Source organism: Cavia porcellus, unplaced genomic scaffold (genome assembly GCF_034190915.1).
Source record: "Cavia porcellus strain 051 isolate PalLab524CR breed Dunkin Hartley unplaced genomic scaffold, mCavPor4.1 scaffold_15, whole genome shotgun sequence".
Taxonomy (NCBI): domain Eukaryota; kingdom Metazoa; phylum Chordata; class Mammalia; order Rodentia; family Caviidae; genus Cavia; species Cavia porcellus.
The window spans coordinates 44,354,366-44,382,201 of record NW_026947498.1 but is presented as its reverse complement, the minus strand read 5'-3'; the positions used below and the strand labels follow the sequence as shown (position 1 = coordinate 44,382,201).

Here is a 27,836-nt window from a genome sequence, read left to right as displayed (position 1 = left end):
ACTCTGAATTAATTAGACTTATGGTTTGTTTTCTTACATTGATTTTGAAAATAACTGTTTATTGTTACTTCAAGTATTTCTTCTTCTCTGTTCTAGTTTTAGTCTCTGATATTTAATTATACTTGTTATTTTTTTATGAATTGTTTTATATTTCTTGGATATTCCAAGTCATTTCATTTTTCTTCATTTCACAGTGAGCAGCAAATCTTTCATTTAAATTCATTTCATTGACTAATTTTTCAGCTTTTTATTTCACAAAAAGCTTTTATTTTACCTATTTTTTACAAAACACTGCTTTTGAATGCAATGGAACGTTCACTGTATTTCTCAGTACATAAAGATACTTCTCTGTTTTCTTATTTGCACTGCTTTTCAAGAGCAATGTAGTGCTATTGTTTCTTTTTAGCTTCTTATGTCTTGTATCTTTATTCTTGATGCTTTGGAGGGTGTTTGTGCTTGTGTGTGCACATGCACACGTTTGTGTGTGTCAGATGGAATTTGCACTTACCTATGTCCCTACCCTAGCTTTGTGCATTCATTTTTACTTTGAGATAAAAATCTCACTGAGTTACCTATGAAAGGCCTGTCTTAGCCTGCTCAACTGCTTGGTGTACAGGCATTAACTCACGGAGTGAGTTCATTTTTATTAGTTGTTTTTGCAATCCTATTGCCATGTACATTAACTGTATATCTTATTTTTCTCAATTTTCAATTTTTTTCATTTTTATTGTATTGGTATATACTGCTTATACATATAAATGAAATCCATTGAAGCATAACTATTTTTATGTATAAAATAATTTGATGTGTAAAATATGTAATGATGAAACTCAGGGCACTAAGGATTGTCATTTCCTAACATATTTATATTTTATGTGTATAGGGAAACTTTGGGCTCTCATATTCAGTTTTTTAAAAGTAAAGCATAAATTATCTCCTAAAGTTATCCCGTGTGTTATCCTACACCAGAACTAGTTGCTCATATTTAATTGTATTTTGGCATGCATTATCTAATCTATCTGTAGTTTTCATCCCTTAACCTTTTTGTCCATTATGACTATCACTTTATTTTCTACTCCACTGAATTTTTATCTTATACAAATGAATAAGAACATGAGACATTGTCTTACTCTGACTGACATTTCACTTAGGATAATTAATTTTCTCTAATTGTCATGTTGCTGTGAATGACTGCATTGCTTTCTTTCTGTGGTGGAAAAATTCTGCTTTCAATATTAACCACAACTTCTTTATCTCTTCTCTGTTTCATAGGCAGCCTATATGACTGTGTTTTTTGACTCATCAATAATGCTATAATAAGCATGAAAGTTTAGGTTTCTAAAGATTTCATTTCCATTGGATGTGTACCCATGAATGAGTATGGTGGATCATATGGTAGTACCAGTATTAAAATTTTTTTATTAGGTAACATTCTACTATTTTCCTGAGTACCTATACTAATTAAAATCATCAAATAAAAATTCATTTTCCCCCGTATTTTTATCAGCATTTTTATATCTTTCACTTAATACAACATTGTAAATTTTCTTTGTTTTTCACTCATGTTTCATAATATCAGGCTTAATCAGAAAATTATTTTAAATGGAATGTTTTATTATATATGTAAAATGGATTTATATAAGCAACGAATGGGAAGCTTAAAAGTATATATATTCTCTTTATATAATTTAAGAATTACAGAAATATGCTCAATTTCATTTGCAATATATTGGCTAAAATATTAAAAATAATGTATGAAAAATTTATTACATTGCTTCAGATATAACAAACAGCAAAACAGAAGCAATTTAAAAAACAATTTGATTCCTAGAAAGGAAACTAATAGTTTATAGTAAACATATTTTCTGTTAATAAATAAACATAATACTGTAATGTATCACTTAATCAAGTCAATTTTTCAAATTAAATATACATTAAATCACATGAGAAGCACCCAGTAAAGCAAATAATAAACTATATGTATTTATAGCTCTACATCTGATAGTTTTAAAATCAGCAGTTTTCTTAATTTTGATATCAATTTATTCAGTTAATTTCAGGCATGTAACCATTTTTTTCAATTATAAGCAGACCTTTTATATTTTTATTAGAATTTATTTTACATAAAATGTATTGAATTTACCTTTCAAAAAATGTTCTTTACAGTTTAATTCTAATTAGCATGTTCATATTTGGCAAAAAGGCACCCATAAAACCTCTCAGATATAAATACATGCAGTGTAAATGAAAAAATTTGTCAACAGTACTGTATTTGTATCAGCTCTGCCTATCCATTCCTCATCTTCTCATGTTGAAAAACTCAAGATGCATCTGCTACAAAGATAAATCACTTGATCTTCCATTGCAAATAATAACATAACTCATTTAATTAAAATGCTTACAAATTTCTGACTACATCATCCTATTTTAAGTCTTATGCTCAAAAATTTCTTTTTTCACTACCATATCAATACAGTAACATATGAATATTATAATATATTATAATATATGAATGGTATTTTTGAAATGTATATCAAAAAGATTTTTCTTCATATCTGCCATAAATACAATTGAAATAGATTGGATATCTCCAAATAAACTATGGAGTTGTTTCCACAGAAAATAATTTAATATCTGTTGATCCATGATTCAAGTGTTTGATAACTTCTATTTGATGAAAGAAAACATCTAGTTGCTCAACTGATAGCGCAAAATACATTGAAATGGATGGCTTGTGCACCTACAGTTTTCCAAATATGTAGATTTTTCATAATATTACTACCATTAAAAATGAATGCACAGGAAGCATGTTCATCTGAGTCTGAAAATATATTCAGTATTAGTGAGGATGTTTGATGTGGTATACAGCTTAGTTCAGTCACATCAGGTCCTTAATATAAGAAAATCCTAGTCTATAATGACAATTTCATTACTTACTATTGAATATAAACTTTAACTGTAACTTATGTTTCTCTTGGATTTATTGTTATTCACTTGACAGTTATCTGAGTGTCATTATGTTACAGATACTTTATTTGATATTTCTGCTATTCTGTTTCATATTAAACATTCTTCTACAGACTTACATTCAGACAAAAAGATAAGCAATAAAGGTGAATAACAAGCAAATATCACTGTGCATAAAAGCAAAATAAATGGTATGAAAAAATATCATGGTAAAATTTTCAATATTTAAAGGGAAAATAGGTAATATGGAGAACTAGACCAGACACTTTAATATGTGTGGTTGAAATAGCAAGTCTTAATTTTGCATAGCAGGGCTAAGAAAGTTTTTATGTGGAAGTGAGAGATCTGTAGATTCACCTCTAGAACTGTTCCATCCATGGTGTATGACTAGTGAGAATATCTGAGCACTAGTGGAAAGCTCACACACAAAGTACAAGCTTCACACATTCCAGTGAAAGACAAGAGATGGCAGACTGGTGAGAAGAAATAAGACAGAGAATAGGCTGAGTAAAGGGAGAGAAAGTGAAAGAAGGAAGCTTGGACGTATTCCCTCAAAAGGTGTTTGTTTGGTTTTTGGTTTTTATTTATAAGAATTATACAATTAGACATACATATAATAATTTAGAAATATTTAAACTTATAGCCCTATGTTACTTTAAATCATATTGTGCTAATGCATGTTTGAAAACATTTGCAACAGTTTTAAGGAATTAGATATATAATACAAGAGTTCTGTAATAATGTTCTTAAATTGTTTAATATATGCATGCTTTTATCCATTCATTCAAAAAGAATTACCCAATAAAATCTAATACTTGCCATCAAATTTACAACTTTGCAAAATAGTTGTCATTATTTATATATTCCTCTAGATTTTTGTGTTTTAATATGTTCTTAAAGCTATTTAGATAATCAATAGTTATACATTTGAGTGCTTTTTATGTTAAGAAAGAAAAAGGACAATTTCAAAGATATATTCCATTTTGTTATTTTATATTTCACATACTTTCAATTAAAAAAAGATTAAAGCTAAATGGATATTCCACATTTTAAAGCACATTTTAACTGTTATAAAGAAATATATTTAGAACAGAAGTGGTATTATAAAAGCAATGCATTGGTATCAATAAAAACTGGATAATAAAGAATTTGCTTGTGTTGCATGAAAAATATATGATGTGATTCCATGAAAATTATGAGTTACACTAGCACTTAAATGTACCTTATTATATGGTATGTAAATGGCTAAGAAAACCAGAAATAAGTTAAATAAGTTTGCCACTATAAAATCATCCTACATTTCTGTGAAAATAATACTATTTTTCAAAATTATTTATATTTCACTTAGTGAAAGTCTCCCATGACGTATGTTCTCATTGTGTCTGTTATCAAATGAAGTTATCTTACCACACTAAAGTTAATGTGCTATCAATTTGTTTTCAGCGTGTTGCAAAGATCATTAAAACCAGGGTTATAAACCACTAAAAGGAGTGCTAAATGTTCTGATGTTTTGTATAAAAGTTGTTCTTGCATTACCCCCACCACACAGCTGATAGATAAGAACTTAAAAAGTGTACCATTTATCACTAATATACATATTACAAACTTTAAGCTTCAAAAGTAATGATGATAAATCCACAAATCCATAAGATATTAAAATAAATGCACCTGTGAGTATTTGACTATTCTGAAAACAAAGAAAGTAGTTTATGAATTGTTGTGTTATAGTTTAGTTTAATATAGGATTAAAGAAGCAAGCAGGCCTTCTGGGATGGCAGGAGGATGGTGACACATCTTCTCTGATATTTGGAATCCAGATGCTAGAAGAGCGCAAGGGGAAGAAGAGAGAAGTGGCTTCCCAGGACTGAGCAAGTATCTAAGGTGAGAATTAGGGCCCGCAGAGAGAGAAAGGAGAGGGACCAAGTGCAGACATGGGAAGTGAGGAGTGGCACTTTCTCTCTGAGCTGTAGTGTGGGAGGGGTGGCTCAAACCTGTAGAGGTACATTGACTACTGGTGACTACAGAGGGCTCCAAAGAGAAACACACCAGCAGAATGGAACAATGGACGCTGCAAACTGCTGTGCCTGGTGAATAACTCAGTTTCACTTCAGAGATGATGACCATAATAAAGGTCATGATTAGTGAATCTAGAAAAGAGAAAGATAAAAAATAGAAGAGCTTAGGAAAATGATGCAAACCATGAAATCCCAACATAAGAAAGAAATGTAATCCATGAAACACATTCAATCAGATATCCAGGATTGAAATATGTGTAGCAGAATGAACCATTATCAGGACAGAGTATCAGATCTGGAAGACAGGATTATATCGTGGTCATGAAAATAAAGGGTTCTTAAAAATAGCAAAGGGCTGTGAATATATCAATACAACATTTGCTAGATGATGCAAAGAAAAATAACTTAAGATTGACTGAGTCAGTGATAAAACAGAAGACAGCACAAATAATATAAAAATGTATCCAAAGAAGTAATGGCAGAAACTTGTTGAGCATGTAAAAAGAATTTTACAAACAGATAACTGAGACACATACAACTCCAGTTACCCAAGATATATATATGTAAATCTACCCGAAGGTGTATAACAGTAAGGATTCCAGGAATTCAACACAGGAATGGAATATTAAAAGTTCATACATAAAGAAACAATTCACTTACAAAGGAAAGCCCACCAAAATTATAGCAGTCATCTCAATTTAAACCCAAATGCCAGTGTACTCAACTATAAAAAATGAATATTAAATACATGAAAAATCAGATAAGCACTAATGCAATTGTAATGGGGGAACTCAATGCTCTATAGTCAGATATAAACTAGACCAAAAAGATCAACAAACTCTCAAAAATGCATCAAATTTTTGAAAAAGTGAATTTAAGTGATACCTGCAGAGTGTTGTATCCCACAACATCAGAATACATATTTTTTCAGATGCATTCAGAACTTTCTCTAAAAGAGAACATATATTGGTACATAAAACAAGCTTGAGTAAATTTAAAGGAACTGAAATTATTCCATGCATATTGTCTGATCATAGTGCAATGAAATTGGCAATCACTGGCAAAAGAAACCAATAAAACTACTTAAAAACATGCAAATTAAATAACATTTCAGAGACATGCAACTCTTTAATGAAATTCAAAGTGAATCTACTCTCCCAAATTCATTCTTGGAAATAAGCATCACCATGAAACCAAAACCAGTGAAGGACCTAATGAAGAAACAGAGATACGGGCAAATCTTCCAAATGAATATAGATGTAAAAATCCTCATAAGATATTGGCAAACAGAATACAGCAAATCATCAAGATTACACAGAACAAGCAAGGATCATCCAGGGGATGCAGGATGGTTGAAAATAAGTATATTAACAAATTTAATACACAATATTAACACAGCTAAGGACAAAAATGGCATGATCATCTCAACACATGCATAAAAAGCATTTGACAAGTCAAATATGCAAACATGGGAAAAACAACAAAAAGTTGGTATAGATAATCTTTATCTGATACAACATTTATGAGATCTATGAGAAACCAACAGCCAAACCAACAGCATACTAAATGGTCAAGAACTGAAAGAATTCCTGTGAAATGAGGAACAAGACAAGGGTGTCCACTGCCAGGAATCCTGTTTAATATAGTTCTGGAAGCATTAACTGGAACAACTAGACAAGAGAAAAAATTAAAAGGAATAAGGATAGGAAAAGAAGAAGTTAAATTGTGAGTATTGTGATTGACATGATACTCTACATAGAAGACCCCATAAACAGTACCAAAATAATTCCAAATTTAATAAAAAATTCACTACTGTAGTTGCAAAGAAAGTCAACATGCAAAAATCAAAAAATCCCTATATATGAATAGGATACTCACTGAGAGGAAAATTATGGAAATAACACCTTTCAAAATTGCATCCAAAAAATTTAAATATTTAAGTTTCAATGTAAGGAAAGAAGTAAAAGACTTTACATTGAAACATACAGTACTCAGAAAAAAAAAGAGACTGAAGATGATATGAAAAAAATGGAAAGATTTTCCTTGTTCTTGGGAAGAAAGAACACATACAATGAAAATGGCCATCCTGTAAAAATGATTTACAGATTTAATGCAGTCTTGGTCAAAATATCAATATCATACATTACAGATTTGGAGGAAACAATGCTAAAATTCATTTGGAAGCTGAAGTGATAAGCAAAACCCATTCTTGGAAACAAAGGCAAGGTAGGATGGCATCACAATCCTTGACTTCAATTATACTATCAAGCTACAGTGACAAAACAGTATGGTAATGGGGAAATAACAGACCCATAAATCAATGGAACACACTAGCATATACAGAAACAATTCCAAACACAGTCAGCCACCTTATCTTTGAAAAAGGAGCCAAACACTTTCATTGTAAAAAATACACCTACTTAATAAATTATACTGGAAAAACTAGCTTTCCACTTGATAGATTAAAACTAGACCCATATTTTCATGATACACTAAACTAAAATTGATCTGGATCAAATCCCTAATTATTAAAACAGAAACATGAAATCTGCTAGAAGACTGAATAGAACCTCGAATAGATAGAACTCATGATGATATGGAAAAGACATTATGAATGTTGCAGAGAAAGTATACAAAGAACTTACAAAACGGATCTAATCTTATTAAAAATCTTTGCACAACAAAAGAAACCAACAGAGTGGGAAGAAACCAGAGAGTGGAAAAATATTCCAGATAAAGCACTAGCTAGATAGCTAGAATACGTAAAGAATTCAAAAAGTTCAGACCTGGCAAATTTTTTTAAAAAATAATTTTCCTTTTTATCGGTACCGGGGATCGAACTCACTACTGCCTGCTTGCAAGGCAGGCCCTTATGTCGCTGAGCTAAATCCCCAGCCCCAGACCTGGCAAATTTAATGATGCATTCCAGAAATGGACATTTGGAATGAATACATAACTACTCAGATGAAGAATTAGAAATTGAAAATAAATATACCAAAACAAATTGACAGTTGTGGTCATTCAAGAGATGCAAATTACAATAACATTGAGGTTCCATCTTACTCTAGAAAAAATGGCTGCTAATCAGAAATCAACAAATAGCAAATTCTGGTGGGGCTATGTGGAAAAGGAAACCATCTCCGTTCCTGTTGAAAGTATAGACTGGTGCAACAATTATGGAAACCAGCAGAGAGATCCTTCAAAAAACTAAAACTAGGCTTTGTTGGTTGCTTACCAAAAGAATTAAAAGCATCATACCACAGCAATATATGCACACCCATGTGTATAGGAGCACAGTTCATAATAGCTAATTCTTGGAAATACCCCAGCTTCCCATCAGCCTATAAATGAATAAACTACATGTAGTTTTTTATACAATGGATGTGACTGATATTTGAAACATTTCTATATCCGTGAACGCACTTTGAGATGATACTCTATCCGTGAACGCACCTTGAGATGATACTCTTAAATGAAATAAATTGTGCACACATGTGTAATTTTTTTCCTCTGGTGTGAGAAACTGAAAGTATAAATAAGGACCAAAATGTATAATAGATAGTGTGAAATAGGAATAAAATGTTCAAATTGAAGTGAAAATTAGGAAGGGGGATGGGGAAATGGAGAAGAGGAAGAGGACAAAAAGAGAAAAGGAGGAAAAAATAGAAACAAAGCTTTTGTAAATAAGCAGGGGAAAAGGAGTGAAAGGGAAGAGAGAAAAATACAAACATAAAGAGGAGTCAAGATGTATCATGTCTAACAGCTCCTGCCTGGAAAGTGTGAGTTTGATTCTCAGTACAAAGAAAAGAAAACATCATTTACAGGTACAAGTTCCCCCATGATGAATGTGGACATCATGTATATATAAAATACAGCAATAAAACTGATTTAAAATAAAAAGTAAATAAGTAAACAGCAAAACAGTTACTTTAGGTACTATGATTACTTTTTAATTATACATTTATGAGTTTGAGAATTATTTTTGTGTGTCATTTTGCATCTATTATGTCATAAATACTATTCTACTCATTCATGTTCTTACTTATTAATTCTCCAGCAAACAAAATTTTAAAGAAAAATTGATACGCAGATTTTAAAATAAAAGAAACATTATGCAGATTTCCAATTATCTGATACGTCTAAGAAAATAGTTTCATTGACTAGCAGTTTAATGTTACTGTATAAAATATAATATTACAAGTATTTAAGCAATTTGAAATTTTTGACTGTATTCATTGAGAATTATATAATATTACAAGTATTTAAGAAGCAATTTGAAATTTTTGACTGTATTAATTCATTGATAATTAAAAATGTTAACAATTTCTTGATATTAATGATTATAGCATCAATTTATTAATTAAAATTTAAATTTTAAAATATTATGTTTTTCTAGTATTGTCAGCGTTTAACATCTTTAATAAATACATAACATGTTGAGATTCCATAGTTAGACATTAAAAGTAAGCTACTGGAAAATGTCAGTTGCTTTCTAACCCAACCCAGTGCTGACTGTGTCCTTACTGGGCTGTAAATATTCCATGGTTTTTGTGGTGTGAGAAGCCAAAAGTTTAAATAAGGATCAAAATGTTAACAGGTTTTGGGAAAAGGGAAAACAGTGGTCACATGAGAAGGAGGACAAGGCACTCGGGTTGGGAGTAGCAAGAGAGAAAAAATAGAAGGAAACAATGGAAATGTAACTTGTAAATCAAGAAGAGAAGAGGGACTGCAGGGAGGGGAGGGGACAGGAAGAAAAGGAGCAGCAGGAGGTACACATATAGGCTCAGCTTTCCTATGATGAATGTTATCACTGTATACTAAATGTACCAATAAAAAATTAGAAAAAACTATAGCCTTACTGCTTAATCAATGAAAATGAAAGCTTTCCAGGGAGTGGACACCAGAAACTGATACTGTTCCCAGATTCACATTATAATGGCTTATTGAGAAAGAATCACCTTTGAAATTGGCAGAGTGAGGTCATAGGAAATGAATCTTCACCACTTGTCTACTAACTCAGAATTGAGATCAAATGGTGGAAAGCGTAATTCCAAGGATCTTCCACACTTGATGTCCACAGGTGACAACTACATCTAATCTATGAACAGATGAAAAGTACAAAGGTCCTGATGATTAAAGAAAGTAAGAGGGGGGTGTGTGAATGTAATACCTATCACATTAGAATTCTAAGTTTGTAAACATTTTTAGTTTTAGTTTGCTTGTAAGATTATACATATATATATATATATATTTATTATAATCAGCATCACTAGAAATTATTGAGTAGAGTCTCTTTGTTATTGGGAATGTAATATAATAGTTACTAATATTGGATAATCTCAGTAATCAGAAGATATCAATCTCACATGAAGAAACCCATATGTTGGTCAATTAAGTACTCTTTGCTCAATTATGAAAAGTAAGAAATTACACTTCACCTCACCTGTTCTATTCTACCATCTTTACAGAAGAATGTAGCAAGTGAAGCAAAAAAAGAAAGTGACAAGTATATGAAATAGAAAATAAAGCACATATCTTAGAAAATGATGACCCCATATGTAGGGAAAGATAAACAATATCAAATATAATATTATGAAGAAAATTCAGCCAACTCAAAAACAATTAAAAATCAATTGTACTTATATATTCCAGCATCCAAGCATTGAATATGCAAACTGGCTCTTTATATCATAAAAAAGTGCCATTAGAGGGGAATAAACATCTGTCATAGTGTCTTGATTGTACTCATTTCTGCTCAGTGGTCCATGTCTCTCTGTCAGCATTCTTTATCTTTCTAGAATGAACCTAATTTCTTTCTTATTCTAATTCATTCTTTGGTCAAAATATTTTACTTTGCCATTAATTTCACCATTGATTCTGTAGAAACTGGGTTTAAGTGTATATAGACCTATTTATCATTATGAACTAGAAAGTCAGAGATGAATTTTGAATGAAAAAAATATCATTGGTTAACAAATGCCATTAAAATGAATATTATGAAATTGCAATTTTCTAGAAAAATTAGAGAAAATAAAACAAACCATTAAACAGATATATTTTCATGAAGTAGATGAATATTACAAATTAATGAAATAATACATGATTTAGGCTTTCTAGTAAGAGTCAAAAACAAAATGATTGAAGTACCAATAATTTCTTTTAAAACAAGTATGAGGGGAAAACATGCTATTATCAGCTAAAACAATGTCATATTTTCTGTACATAATATCATTTAACATTCTTTAAAATGGTACATGGATAGAAATAATAATTAATATAATCATTCGTATTCTAGTAATTTAAATAGTGTTCATCTTTTGTCCTCATCCATAAAAGCTGTGAAAAATAATGCAAAAACATTACAAGAGAAAACATTGCAAATTTAGATAGTAAAAATATTATTTAGTTTTAAGTCTCTAAATTAGAATACTTTTTGCATATAAAATGTGCATGGTTTGCTTAGTTTATGATAATCATTGTTCACACCAGATAATGCATTTTTCCTTAAGCAAAATGAACCATGTAATATAATGCAGGCATACTATATAAGTAAAATAAACAGTGTTTCTGAAATTCTAATAAAGAAACAGCAAATAATCCAGTAAAATGTTTGTTATATAATGCCAATCACACTAAAAATGTTGAAAATTAGAAAACATCATCACCAGATATAATGTAATGAAGTAGATACCATGTACATGGGGGCCCACTGTAAAGTGATTAGTAAAGAATTCTGAATTGAAATAAATTAAATTTAAATAAATTTATAGCTTAATTCCTCAACTGTATTAGTTGCATTTCAAATGCTCATGAAGCACAAGAGGTTAATGCTCTTGGCTACCATAATAGATCATGAAGAAAAATGGGAATTGCCATTCTCACAAAAATTCTTATTTTATAGTGTCCATTATAGGCACATAATTTGTTTCTACTTAAAACACTTGTCTTAGAACATTTTTCTATGTTTTGTTCACTTTTAAAATTTGCTTTTTTGGTTGAAATTTTCTTATTATTTTAGGCTGAAAATATAAAGAAGATAGAGATTTGAGGTTTATACTGAACACTTGATCAGCTGGCAGAGGCCTCAGCAGCATCTTTCCCCACCTGGAGGATTTTGGAGGGCTAGAAGAGTGCAGGTGAACTTTCCCACCACCCAAGGGAAGCTGGTTGGGTCTGCAAGATCCCCTGTAACACAGTAGGACCCTGGCTGTAGTGTACTCCATGGACAGGCAAGTCCAGTGGCCTGGAAATGTATGAACCTGCAGCAACAATATTGGCTAAAGTTTGTATCATATCAATATGCCTAGGCTGGTTAGCTCAGGAAGAATCCAGGACCAACCCAACTGACCGTGCAGGAGGAATTTAGGTGACTGGCCTGTCTCCTACAGTGTGGGGCTCAGCAAGTAGGTGAATATTAGCCAAAGTATGACACTGACTGAAACACACACAAAGGATTGACAGAACTAGTGGGATTGAAATGATTGAAATATAAACCAAGAAGCTAAAATGACAATATAAAAAACAAAATGCAGTCTCAGACCTCCAGCCCATCTGGAACAAGTACAGGAGATACTGACATAGAAGACATCGAAGACACATAATTTAAATTTTTGTAAAAACACCAAGTAAAGCAAAGAAAGAAATCCATGAGGCTATAGAGAAAATCAGATCAGAAATAATCTCTAAGCTAATGTAACAAATGACAATCTTAATGAAGGAATTTTTTACCTCAGCTAGAGAAGACATAGATGAATAAAGGAACACAGATGCACATAGGAAAATGATAGACATTTTGAAAGAATAATATAAGACATAAAATGCATGAAGCAGATACAAAGAGATATCCAGGAAATTAAAATTCTATTGAAATCTGGCAAAATAGCTTGAACAAAAATGAAGATAGACTTTCAGATCCTGAAGACACAATTGCAGCTACTGATAAAAAATGAAAAAAAATCTCTTAAAAATATCAGAGAACCATGAAATAACAGTTCAACACCTCCAACACGATACAAAGAAAAATAAGGTAAAACTGATTAGATATCAATTAAAAAGCAGAAGTCAACACAAGTGATATAAAAAGAAACTATTTGAATAAGAGCAGAAAATTGCCAAAGCATGGTAACAGAATCCGAAATACAGGTAACTGAGGCATATAGAATCCCCAAAAGGTATAAACAAAATAAATATACACCCAAATATATAATCATCAAGATTCCAGAAATTCAGCCCCCCAAAAATCCCAGAATGGTAAAAATTGTTAGACCAAAGATACGGGTCACATATAAAGGAAAGTTTATTTCTGAATCACACTGACTTCTGAATACAAACCTTCAAGTCAAGGAGAGCTCAGTAAAGGTTTTTGAGTCCTTAAAAATCAAATTAAAACAGCTTGCTGCCCAGATTGATATAACCTACAAAAGTGTCTTTCAAAAATAAGAGCCATAAGATATTTCCATGACAAAGAACAAATGAAAAAATTTGTGTCCGCCAAAACAATCCTAGAAAGGTTACTGGAAGACATACTAGATAGAGAGAAAAATGATCACAAAAATAGAAAGAAGCCACTGGATAAGACAAACAAAGAAAAGGGAAAAACAAGTAAAAAAAAAAACACACAAAAAAGGTAGGCCAATACTTTATCAGTTATAATCATCAATGTAAATGGCCTCAATTCACTAATCCAAAAAAAAAAATTGTCAGAATGGGTCATGAAATAAGATCCAAAGATATGTATACAAGAAACACATTTAACTCAAAAAGAAATTCATGCTCTGAAAGTCAAAATATTGAAAGCAGTACTCTATGCAACAGGAACCCAGAAAAGAAATGGTAGATACTCTCTTCACAGATAAACTGAACTTAAAACCAAAAATGACTGACTGAGATAGAGAAAGTGACTGCATACTTGCTAGGGGCAAAGTTCAAGAGGAAGGGGTAACAGTCTTAAATATGTATGCATCCAACATGGGAGTGCCCAAGTATACAAGAAAAATATCAATAGACAGGAAACATCAAATGTGCAGTAACACAAGGATAACAGGGGCATAATAACCCATTATCACAAAGGGATAGATCAAAAGACAGAATGTCAGCAAAGAAATAGCAGAAATGAATCAAAGCTGTTAACAAATGGATTTAATAGATGTTTACAGAGGGTTCCACCCAACAACATCAGAATACACATTCTCTTCAGCTGCACGTGGGATGTTCTCCAAAATAGAACACGTACTACCCATGGAAGACGCCTAAGCAAGTGCAAAGGAACTAACATTATCCCATGCATATTATCTGAACATAATGCAATGAAATTGGAAACTAATGGCAAAGAAGCTACAAAAACTACATAGACACGTGAAAATTAAATAACCCCCTCTTGAACAACCAATGTGTCACAGATAAAATTAAAGAACAAATTGAACAATATCTACAGTTAAATGAAAATGCAGATATAACGTACTTAAACCTGTGGGATGCGATGAAAGCAATCCTAAGCAGGAAATATGGCAGTGAATTCTCATTTCAGGAAAACAGAACAGCACAAATGAGCAATCTACAAGTCAAGACCAAAGCTCATAGACAGGAAGAAACTGTAAAGATCAGAGTAGAACTTAATGTAATTGAGACTAAGAAAATAGTACAAAGAATTAATTAATTAAGTTGGTTCTTTGAAACAATCAACAAAATTGGTAAAACCCTAGCCAACGTTATCAAGAAAAGATAAGAGAAAACTCAAATGTATGCAATGAGAAATTAAAAGGATGAAATCACTACAGATCATGAGGAAATTCAGAAGATCTTCATTAATCACTTCAAAGGCCTTTACTCATGCTGGAAAACACAGAAGAAATGGATAGATTCCTAGAAACTCACCAGTTAGCAAAGCTGAATCGAGAAGATACAAAAAATTTGAATAACCTACTATCAACTACTGAAATCAAATATGTAATTAAAAACTTACTAACAAATAAAAATCCTTGTGGATTTATGGCTGAATTCTAGAAGAAATTTAGAGAAGATTTAATGTTAATACTCTTCAAACTCTCTAATGAAACTGAAAGGGTAACAACGCTCCTACCCCATTCCTGGAGGCAAGCACCATTCTGATACTGAAACCAGAGAAAAACTCAACGAAACAGGAGAACCACAGGCCAATCTCTCTAACGAACATAGATGCAAAAATTCTCAATAAAATAGCAGACAGAATGTAGCAAATCATTTAGAAGATTGTACATCATGACCAAGTAGGATTCATCCCAGGAATGGGTCAGTATATGCAAACCAATAAACATAATGCACCACATCAAAAGAGCCAAAGACAAAAATCATATGGTCATAGCAATAGATGTAGAAAATGCTTTTGATAAAGTCCAATAGTCATTCATGATAAAAACTCCACAGAAAACCAGTATAAACAGTCTCTACCTCGATATGAGAAAAAGCATCTATGACAAACCAATAGCCAATATCATACAAAATAGACAAAAACTGGAAGCTTTCACTATAAAGTCAGGAACAAGAGAAGGTCATCCAATATCACCACTCCTTCAATACAGTTTTGGTAACAGTAACCAGAGCAGTAGACAAGAGAGAGAAATAAAACAAAGATAGGAAAGAATAAGTTAAATTATCATTATTTGTAAATGGCATGATACTCTACATAGCAGACTGCAAAAACTCCACCAAATGAGTAGACTAAATAAGTAAATTCAGTAGCATAGCTGGATACAAAGTTAGTACCAAAAATTAACAGCATTTCTGTACACAAAAACCAAATTGACTGAGAGAAGTATTGTAGAAATAACACTTTCACAATAGCATCCAAAAAAATGAAATACCTTGGAATAAATCTAAGAAAGTACATAAACAATCTGTATACTGCAAATTACAAATTACAGTATGCTTTGCTCATGGATAGAAAGACCCAATATTGTGAAAATATGGTCATACTCCCAAAACTGTTACACAAATTGCAATGCAATTCTGATCAAAATACCATTAGCATACCTCACAGATATAAAGAAAACATTTCTAAAAATCATTTAGAAACAGAAACGATCTAGGATAGCAAAGCCAATCCTGAGAAACAAAGGCAATGCAGTAGGCATCACAATCCTAGATTTGAAATTCTACTACAAAGGGACTCTAATAAAATCAGTATGGTACTGGCAAGGAAAAAGACATAAGGAACAATATACTAAAGTAGAAGATGAGTACAGAACTGTAAAGACATTCAGCCACTTCATTTTTGGCAAAGGAGTCAAACATGGTCACTGGGCAAAAGGCTTTGTATTAAATAGTGATGGAAAACCTGGCTTTCTACATGCCAAACACTAAAACTAGACACATGTCTATCACCATGAAATAAATTAAAATCAAAATATATCAAAGATCTAAATATTAAACAGAAAAACTAAATCTAATGGAAGACAATGTACACAGAAATCTTGAAGACGGGTAAGCAGTGATTTGATGAACAAAATGTAAACTGCACATGAAATACTTCAAAGAATCAACAACTGGGATCTCAATTTATTAAAGAGTTTTACACATCAAAAGAAATCAATGCAGTGAAAAGAAAACACACAGAATGGAAAAAAATTATCTAAGTTTCCCTCAGACAAAAAACTTCTATCTAGAACATGTAAAGAATTGAAAAAAAAAAGAAATCTAAATTCAAAGATGTAATCCAAATAAAGGCATTTTAGAAGAATATACACATCTCAGATAAAGAAGTACAAATGGCAAGTAAATACATGAAAAAATATTCAACATCACTGGTCATTTGAGAAATGCAAATTTAAAAAGCACTGATATTTCATCTCACTCCAAAAAGAATGGTTTTCATGAAGAAATCAATCAATAACAAATGTTGGCATTGCTATGGGATAAAGGAACCCTTATGCCCAGTTGGTGGGAGTGTAGACTGCTCCAATCACTGTGGAGATTCCTCAAAAGGAGGTTCATTTCTAACCAGCTATTCTCCTTCTGGGTATTTTCCAAGAAAAAGTTAAAACAACATACCACATAAAAGTTATGCCATCTCTCAACAGTTCCACAATCTGTAACAATAGAGCACTTGGGGACATTTAAGATTCTGTCTTAGTTACCTTTCCCTCATTGTTGAGACAAAATACTTGACACCCAAAATTGAGAAGGGAAGGTTTATTTCTTACAGTTTTGGGGGTTTCAATGCATACTGAGCTGGCTCCCAGGCAGAGTGGCATGGTAGGCTCGCAGTTCATGACCACCACAAACAGCAATAACAAACAGAAAAAGAAGGAAAACACACCTTCTTCCTACCATTAGAGTGTGCTGGCTCCACCCCTGGCAGCTCTTACACCACCAATCCCAGTGCTAGACAATGAACCAATCATGAACACTACTAGATTCACCTGCATCCACATGGGATTATTACTTGCTTCCTTTAAGAGTAGTGGATTTAAACATTTGAAGACAGCAAATAATTTGCTCTACTGAAGTCAGATTGTGAATTTCAACAAGAACAATCCTCTAAACAAGTAGATGAAAAATTAAAAGATGTATATCGGTTGGCACTAGTGGCTTTCTAGTTGCCATGAGCAGCATTTTCCCATAAACAATATGAAAACCTCTGATGCAAAGCTGTCCAACATTGTCCTATACATCTTACCTTCCCTACAAAGGGACACAGATCTTGTCTTCTTGTTAGGTCTTTTCCCTTTAATCACTATGTAGGAATACATATAAAATTATAATAATAATAAATGTGACAAAATTACGAACTCAAAGAATATTTCCCAATGCCTTTTCATTGCTCCACCTCCCTAAATAGTCATCTACATTAAGAGATTTTATAAAGACTGCTGGAGTGTGTGCTACTTAGTATTGTTCCTTTGAAGTGCAGCTCATTCTTTATCTACAGATTCAAATTTTTCTGAAACTAAAATCATATCTACAAACGTAATAGAATTTCTTCCTGTGATGTCCTTACTGTCACTCAATAGGCAATTCTTACGTTAAATATAGCTGTTTCCTTGAGCATCATAAGGTTCTGACTGACTTAAACAGTTCTCACAAAGACTAGACTCAAGTGAAGAAGCAGCATGTGAAATGAGAAATGGGATGGGAAGTGACAAAATGAGTGGGTACAGGTGAACAAAAGCCCTTGAAGGATTCTTTCCACACGCATGACTAATGCTCTGCGGTCAAAGCCTTTACAGTGTACACTATGTTCTTTGTAGTTGAGTTTTACATTGATTTAGCAAATATCCCCAGGCTGGGGATATAGCTCAGCAGCACAGTCTGCTTGGCAAGTGCAAGGTCATGAGTTCAACTCCTAGAAGTAAAAAAACAAACAAAAAAACCAGTATTTCCTATATAGATTGATGCTTTTATATCATCATTGCCATATTTGCCACTTTTGATTCATCAGCTAAACTAGATCTTTTTGTTTTGAAAATGTATTAAAATTATTCATTTTAAAATACATTTTATTCAGTTGGCTTTGTATAATTTTGATGATTTGGTACAATATATTTTAGTTAATAAACATGATCATGAATGTACAGTTCATACTGAAAATTATTTGATAAGACATATAAAATATAATAAGAATTAAATTAAATAAGATTAAATTAAATTAAATTAATTAAATATAATAAATATAATATAAAATGTTAGAAACCAATATTTTAAAATTTTTCACATAATTATTTCAAAATATGCGTTAATTATATTTGTACCAACTCCCTTCAAAGAATGTGATCATTATGTGCTACAAAATCATGCTGATAAAAGATAAAATGTTGAGAAAAAATGTTTAAAATATATTCAAAATCAAATTTAAGTAAGGTAAACATACACAAATTCAATCACGGAGTGCTCTTAATTTCACACAGATTTTAAAGTTATTTACAGTGCCTTTAGTGCAAATATCTTTCATTAAGTTGCATAATATTTCTAGTTTAAAACATGTTTTAATTACTTATTTTTTAATGTTGATCTAGATAATTTTAGCTTAATGATGCTGCACTTCTTAAGAAATGTCAGGGTAGTTGAATTGCAATTTTAAATTTTTACATGAGAAGATATACCTGTCAATCATTCAAAATTGCTTTTAGGTTTAATGAATACATTTCCAATACTTAGGAAACAACCAAAGTAAAGACTGTTGAGAGGACCTTGATGTAGAAAAATAAGAATGAGTTTGAATATTTAAGAGTAATAAAATTATTTTGTTGCATATATTTTCTTGTGTTTAAAAAATGTTTTGACCTGGACGTGGTGGTGCTTGCCTGTAACCCTAGCATGTAGCAGGCTGAGGCAGGAGGATTCCTATGTGTTTGGGGCCAGCCTGGGCTACAGGGTGATTTCAAGGCCAGCCTGAACTGCATAGCAAGGCCCTGTCCCAAAAAAGATAAACAAAGATTTTGATTATAATCAAATTAACATCATTTAAAATATCTATGGCTTATACATTATTCACTTCTAATCAAACTGTAGGTCTAAATATCAAAGTGTTACTTTAAACATGAATGTTACCATGTTTCATTATCAATAGTAATGTTTTAAATGATAGAATTCATCTAGATATAGAAAAATATCCATATAATATATTAGGATTTGATTGACCTGTTTGCAAAATGAAAATCACATATTTATTTACATTTACTAGATGATGCTTCACACATTTAAAACAAACTTTCTGGTCAATCTGATGTGAAACACACAAAAGAAAAGCTGTTAAAACTTTCCCTGTGGGGCAGCTTTTGTGCTACTTATTTCACTAGAGCTAGTGAACGTATCGAGCTACTTTTTTTCACCCACAGGGTCTTAACTCTCGTTTCCAGGACTCTGCCTTCTAACTACAATGCCCTATTACTCACCACCTCTCCTATGAAAATGTTTAGTTTGATATGGTATCTTTCTCACAATTAATAGAGTGAGCATGTGCTCATTGATTTCCTGTTACTCTTTTTCCCTCCACTTGATTCCGAATGGGAAATAGAATTTACTCTCCACTGAAACATCCACAGTAGAATTTAAACTACAAAAGAATTCATCAGAAGTTCAGTCTACTTTTGCAACAGGATTTTTAAGTTTCAGTGAAATAAAAATCAAATCATTTACAACCTCAAGAATGGTGTCTGAAAAGCAGCTGAGTTTTAGAAACATGTTATGGTACATAATGGAAAAAGAGACAGAGAGACAGACAGAGAGAGAGAGACAGACAGAGAGAGAGAGAGACAGAGAGATAGACAGAGAGACAGAGAGACAGAGAGAGAAAGAGAGATGTAGGTATATATAAACATTACAGAAAGACACAAAAGTTACTTTTGAAAATAATGTCTACAAGTAAATTAAAATTCATATTTTGTCTTTCAAAAAGACAAAGCAGAAAAAATAGTAACTGAGAGAGGAAGCCAAAATAATTTTAATGCTTGAATCCTAATAACAAGTTTATGCTCTAATATGAAAAGACATTTCATATCTGTCCTCCCAAAGAAAAATACGAAAGTTTGTAGATACAAAATTTTAAACTGAATGTGTTGCAACATTTCAGACAATAGTAATGAGAGATATAGGAAGAAAAATACTCTGGAAATAATTCAGTATTGACTGATATGAAACTTGAATCTATTCTATAAAATAGAATGTATGTATAGTATGTATACCCTAGGAAAACTAAACTGCGTAAAACAATATATTGTTATCTTACAAGGAGTTGTTCAAGTTATAAAATCAAAGCATAAAAAATGATCAAACAATGACAGCACCAAATATTGTTTGATGAGCTAACAAAAAATTAGTAGTATGGTTATCTATCTTGCACTGGTTTTGCTTCTTTTCTTTAAATAAAAAATAATATATTAGTGTATAATTCTGAATATAATTTAGGAAATAAGTAAATTAAAATCATTTACGGTAATATGAAAATTACTTTTAAATGCAATGATGTAAGAAAATTTCAAGAAAAAAGTGAAATAAACACCAGATTTCCACTTATGTACAATGTACAAGCATAAAATACAATCTTTATGCTTATAAATACACTTAGAATCATAAAACATAATATATATTACAGACATGAGATTTGAAAGAGTAGTTATCTTGGGATATCTTAGGTACAAATAACATTACTAATATACTATTTAATGGATCTTGTATCCAAAAATAGTTTTATTTTTATCATTTTTTTCACAAAGTATTTATTTTTAAACATGACAATGACAAGAAACTATTATTACCCCTCATATGTGCAAAGAAGACAAAAGCAATAAAAAGGTGCTTTAATGAAATACACTAACATTAGATAAATAAGAGAAAATGTTACCCGTTAAAATGTCAAGAACTTTTTAATATTTCCTGACTGACTGACAGACAATCATAAAACCAAAAGATGCGAACCCTGGAGTAATTCCCATACTGCACCTGCAGCTTGTCCCTCTGACCTCAGCTTTCCTCTCAGTGCCATCCCCCTTCTGTTTCACCCTTTTCTTGTGAAACAGCTGGCAGAATACCAGCAAAGATGTGGAGATGATCCTTCTAACTCACTTGGGTAAAGCTCCAAAGTAACATAAAGCACAGATCTCCAGGAATCAGGCAAGTGTGGTGGGTTCTTGATCTTTAATCTTATTGCTCAGAGAAATTGTTTACTAAACACTGGAAATGTAATAAAAACCAGGAATCATGCAAGTCAGTGACAAAGTTAATAAAAAATTTTATCCAAAATAGTAGTGTTAACTATATTTATATTTAATTAGCCTCAACAATAAATAAATCACACTTTTGCCTAAAATTGTAAACTACATAACAGTACCAAATTAAAGATAACATAGTCTACTAGCAGTAGCTTTTCTCTAATCACCAATTCTAAAATTTGATTCTGTGAAAATTCAGATTCACACTGTTGGTATTAAATATAAATTTTAGGTCCTGCATTATGTTTTCCTAATTCACAGAAAATATTATTTTCAAAATTGTTAATTCTATGCAACTCCTATAAAATGATCACTTATTTGCAAATTAAACAGATTTATGATTCCTTGACAAATAATCATGTTAAAAACCAAATGACAATAAAAGTAACAGAAATTATGCCACATCATATTTATAATGTAAATTCTCAAAAAAGACTCATTGCATAATCATTAATATGAGAGCTGTTCAAATTTCACTTCAGTCTCTAGTGTTCCCACTGTCCTCATTTCTAAACTTTATGTACTGATTGTTTTCACCTGGGAACAACGTGATGAAAACTAAATAAAACACTTAAGGTTAAAAAAAGGAGGTAAACAATGAGTAACTGTTAGATATTCAACAATTTTATTACTTAGGTATTTATGTTAATACACTTTTTATTTTGTAAGCATGTTCATGAAACACTTATTTCATGTTTCCACAAGGTGAATTGCTAAATACTTAACTCGACTGTAGTATTTTTTTCCACAATACAAAGGATACATAGGAATAATTAAAACATGTTTTTATGCCTCTCCTAGGTGCCTTTGATAACATCCTCTGTTAAAGGCCTTTTTCATTCCACTAATTAAGGGCTAAGATTGAGTTCAGTAGTGAGAATTATATGCAGTTAATTTGGGACCTCTTGGAGGATTCTGTAGTTCATTACTATCTTATCAGGCCACGAAATTCTTTTGCTATATGAAGAAAAGTCTCGCGTTAGTTACCTGCTGCTGAAAGTATCTGGCTATCCCCCCTCTCTGTACTGTATTGCCTTTTTAAGAGAATCCACTTGTAACACTTATTGTCCTGAACTCTTTTTTGTCAAATTATGATTACACGTGGATACTGAGTGCTGCTAACCAAGCAGCTGTCCTCACCGGAGGCTGGCAACAAAGGGGGTGCCAATTATTTTCTACAGAAAATCTTCAGGAAAAACAACCCTTGATGTGAAAAAGCTGCACTTTCATTACTCTCTGGTCCTATGTCAATATTTCTTTAAGTAATTGACTACAAGTCATAATTAACCAAGTGGGGACTACCAAGTTTTAACAAGTTAAAAACAGCTCGACTATAGTTTCAAACACACGTTTCTTTCTTTCCTGAGAGAGTGAAAAAGTAAAAGATACAGTTAACACTCAAACTGATTTATTTTTACATATTTTATAATCAATATCATGATAAAAGAAACATCAACAACCTATGCAATAAAAGAATCTTGATGTTAATTTTTTTTAGTTAAAGGAAAGACACTGGAGGCTGAGTCAATGATATCTGAAAATGATTTATGCTTCAGTGTCTGAAATTCCATAACAGTCAAGCACACAATGATCTAAGTGAACAGCTAAAATCTGATTATCCATGAGTAGTAACTAAAAAGGCCGCACAGAGAAAATCTTTGCCAGTAGATGAAACCTTCATGTTTTTAAATTTTATTAATCAATTTTTCAAAAAAACATAGGGGTAACAAAGCTTTTAGACTTAAATCCTGTGAAAGTATTATTTTTCACTCTTAGAAGAATGCTTAACAGACATCAACTTTCTCAATCTTGATTTTGAAGTAAGCTTAGCAGGAAAGAGCTTCAGCTAAATGGAAAGTGCATTAGAGTTTTAAATGCTTCATTGTCTTTCACGGATATAAATCAGTGTCTAGTTTCTGATTCCAACTTTATTTTTGGATAGTTATCCCAATTATAAATGCTTGTAGTTTCATGATAGTGTGTTTCTGGGCACATTGTTCTCTATTTAAAGCATTCCTTCTCAAAAACCAAACACTGTGGAAATTGAGTAGGTTCAAGAAGCAATTGTGGTGAATTAAAGAAACTTTATACAACACAGCACATAGTAACTTGTGTTGTAAATGCTGAGGTCCATTTAAAGCACCTGAAGAGAAAGTTTTAGTATCACAAGATTCCTCTCTTCAAAAGTTACTTTATCATTTTTCTAAAGTAGAAAATAGTATGAGGAGCCAGAGGCATAAGCAAGTCAATGGTAATGTCCAGGCAAACAATAAAGTAACAAGAGGAAATGTAACTCGTGAAGTAAAGAATTATAGTAAAATGAAGTTGTCATGATATCTTCAGTCACATTTCATAGCAACGTTTTGTGTGGCATTGTGAGTAGTCAAAAAATATCAATAAAAAGGAAGTTGCTTTAAATATCAAACATCTACATTTAATAAAAATGTTGGCCATAATATAATGATAATTTCCATATGGGTCAAGGGAGAATGAGAAGTTGTCAGTCAAAAGATACCAATTTTCACTACACAAAGGAAATAAGTCCAAGAGATCTAGACATTAACATGTAAGTGACTATAGTGAAAAATATTGTATACTTCACAATCACTGAGAATTAACTTAAATCTTCTCACCACCAAATAATAAATATGCATGATGATTATTGAACACATTGGCCTTTGAAAATCTATACATATATGAAAATATCAAATGTAATATATGCATGCATATATATACATATATTAAAAATAAGTGCAAAAATTAGTGGTCAGATGGTATGTTCATGAATTTGGAACATCAAAAGTTGCCAAATGATGTTATATTCTAAAGGATTTTGTTATGAAACCATTAACATACTGTTTCTTCATATAGCAAAAGAATTTCGTGGCCTGATAAGATAGTAATGAACTACAGAATCCTCCAAGAGGTCCCAAATTAACTGCATATAATTCTCACTACTGAACCCAATCTTAGCCCTTAATTAGTGGAATGAAAAAGGCCTTTAACTGAGTACATTTTCCATACAGTCTTTTAAGTGTGTTTCTGTTAATACCATTTCCTGTGCTGTACCATGTCACTGGCCTATGAAGATGATGTCCCTGGCTTGCATAGTGTGAAGCTACTGTGGTCGCATAGTCCTATTCTGACACTTGGGACAGAGTCTTCTAAAAGGATGGACAAGAGGTGGGAACAAAGGCCCAACAGGAAAAAACTACATGACTGCTACAAAGAAAGATAATGCGACTGTGTTTCAGCAGCCATTTGCATATTGTAAATTTTGCTCTAAGTGCTAATCTCATTAAAATTAAAAAATAAATTCTAAAACTTTTTATTATTATTATTATTATTATTATTATTATTATTATTATTTTGTACCAGGAATTAAACTCAGGACCTCATGCTTGCCAGGCAGGCGTTGTTCCACTGAGCTATATTCCCACAAACTAATGCTTACTAAAAATAGTTACATGCAGTTTATTAGCTAAATACCTTGATTCTGTATGTAAATAGCTTTCACTTATGGTTAAATTACTTTTAGTCAGCTCTATTTGACACACTAAGTATCACTTTTCTCCCATCAAAGCAAGCATGTTGTTTAGTTCCTATTTATAGCAATAAATTGCCACTTAGATCCAGAATGTCACTTCAGGGTCACCATATTAGGTAAGCCATATTTCCTTCAAGTTCCATGAATGATTATTTATAGTATTTGTAGTTTAATTTAAAAAAAAATTAAGAAAATTGCTAGTGACCTCCATCTGGGTCTTGCTTCAGATGTAATTCCTTTTACTTTACTGCTGATCTGAGATTTCAGATTCTTTTTTAAAGCTATGATATATTTTTTTTCAAAAATTTCTGTGAAGTTTATCTATAGTTCAGCTTTTAAAGGATGTAGAAAAATGAACTAATAATTGTTGAAAAGAAATTGATGTTTTAGCACTACAAAAGACACAGCTCAAGATTAATAGCCTGCTCCATTATCTGTTAATGCCTTAGTTCTTTTTATACAAAAATATTTCCTTAAAATTGTCACTTTCAATGATTAAAGATATTTATTTTTCTTTCCTTTTTCGGCATAATGTTTGCTTTTTTCATGTAATAGGAAAACCAACATTGTGGAAGAAAAAGAAAAGGTCCAATAAATTCTAATCCTCTGGGTTGCAGAGACCTATTGGAAATGCCATCATGCCACAAAATGTCTTCCTGTGTCATCACTGCAGTAGCATCTGGCCACATTTGACCAGACAGAGCTCAGGTCAAACGACGGGAATAACGAAGAGAGGGATATTCTGTCTAACACGTAACTTAGACGATTAGAAGTACACTACATATCAGGTAATACAGTACACTGACTACAAAAGCAAACATACTAAAAGAAAAAAAGTGGTTGACAATAAAGCAAATATTTTTAAATTACACACTTAAATTTTTATTTAGCAGCACAAAGAGGCATCTAAATTTATGCTGCAGGTAAACACAATGAGAGCGTGTATAAGACCCTTATTTTTTTCTAGCAAATGTTAAAATTACAAGATATCTACCACATAATTATGACGCTACGGAGCAGAGGTGATTATAAATTCAAAAGTGCTGTATATGTCACCTAACATAGTACTTTTGCTTTCTAGTAAAAAAGAAAAGTAATAAAATGAAATCATGTTGGGACTGGGGATTGGCAAGTACGAGGTTTTAAGTTTGATACTCTGCCTGGTACACACATATACACACATACACAAGAAGAAATCATGCTGACATTTTTAAATTAAACTCCATACTTCCACATTCAATAATACTAGTTTAATTAGCATTCATGTTGTTGATTAAAACATAAACAATGAGCTGGGATTTAGCTCAGCAGCACAAGCACCTGCTTGGCAAGTGCAAGGTGGTGAGTTCAATCCCTGGTACAAAAACAAACAAAAAGATAAACAATGAAAAGTCAGTTGTTTCTGTGATATAAAGAAAATTACTGAATTTTAATCTTAACATAATGCCAGAACCAATAACAAGTACTATCCTATTGGGACTAATATTTAACTGTTAGTTTTTCAAAGATTTTACTGAGTGATATATACACAATATTATATTAAATTATATATATGTATTTATTCTTTTAAAATTGTGTCTGTTCATCTGCATTACCAACTTGAAAAGATGAAGAGACTTTGAAAGAAGTGATTGGATTGTGAGGATATCAACCTCATCAATGGGTGAGTTTATCATTGAGTTTACAACGGAGTGGGCTTTAGGGTGTGGGTCCGGCTGGAGGAAGCAGGCCACAAGACAGGACCTCGGGGACTGAATCTGTCCATCAACTCTCTTTGGCTTTGCCCTGTTCTCCCACCCTTCTGGGATATTTTGAGCTGTCTTCCTGTGAATGCTCTACTGCCATGATATTTGAGCCTTAAAATTAACCAATCATGATTTGAAAACTCTGAAAATGTGAACCAAAATACGCTTTTCTTTTAAATTATGAGGTTTGGAAGTTTTGTCCAGCAACAGAAAAGTGAACAGTTCAGAAAATTTCCAATAGAGAAGTGGGGTCATTACTGCAACTACAGATGACCATGGGGCTCAGAAGCCTTTGTAACTATTTCTCAGGAGGAATGTGTGATTTGGTGATGTGGGCTTCAGACTCCTAGAAAGCTATAAACAGAGACTGATAGATGTTTATCACAGTAGCTCAGAAGCTCTGAATGTTAAACAGAATTTAGAATAAAAATTGTACTCAAGAAGCTTTAGACTTCTGATGGAAAAAGAGAATTCTTTTGACAATTGGACAAGAGACCAAAATGCTATATTCTTACAAATCATTTTTCTACAGTTTATCCACAGGCTAAAATTCTGTAAGGCGGAGTTCAAGGATGATGCATTAATTGGTCTGGTGGAGCAAAAATACTATAAGACCAGCATCCCTGCCTGCTACGAGATCCTGAGAGGCTGCTGAGTCCCTGAGAGTGGAGTGAAGCTGCAGTGGATACCACAGAAACTTGGAGATGCCAGGAAAATGGAACATGGCCCAAAAAGTTATAAGCAAGGAGCAGAACCAGCAGAAGAATGAGGTCATGGTGTATTTGAAGATCAAATGTATTTGAAAGATATAAGGTTATTGAGAAATTAATCATAGTTTCAAGATGTGTAATTAAGTGTCAAATTGATAAAGTGATAGTCT

General features: G+C 32.0%; 1 long non-coding RNA gene across 1 annotated transcript in view; it reads right to left on the bottom strand.

Annotated features, from left to right (window-relative positions):
- Positions 1 to 2,113: 2,113 nt before the first annotated feature.
- LOC111755948 (uncharacterized) overlaps positions 2,114 to 27,836 on the bottom strand; it is a 38,484-nt gene continuing 12,761 nt past the window's right edge. Inside the window, exons 6-8 of the long non-coding RNA XR_010039397.1 lie at positions 9,941 to 10,080; positions 5,868 to 6,652; positions 2,114 to 5,114 (exon numbers count right to left, since the gene is read on the bottom strand). This is a non-coding gene — a long non-coding RNA (uncharacterized LOC111755948). The remainder of the gene's footprint in view (positions 5,115 to 5,867; positions 6,653 to 9,940; positions 10,081 to 27,836) is intronic.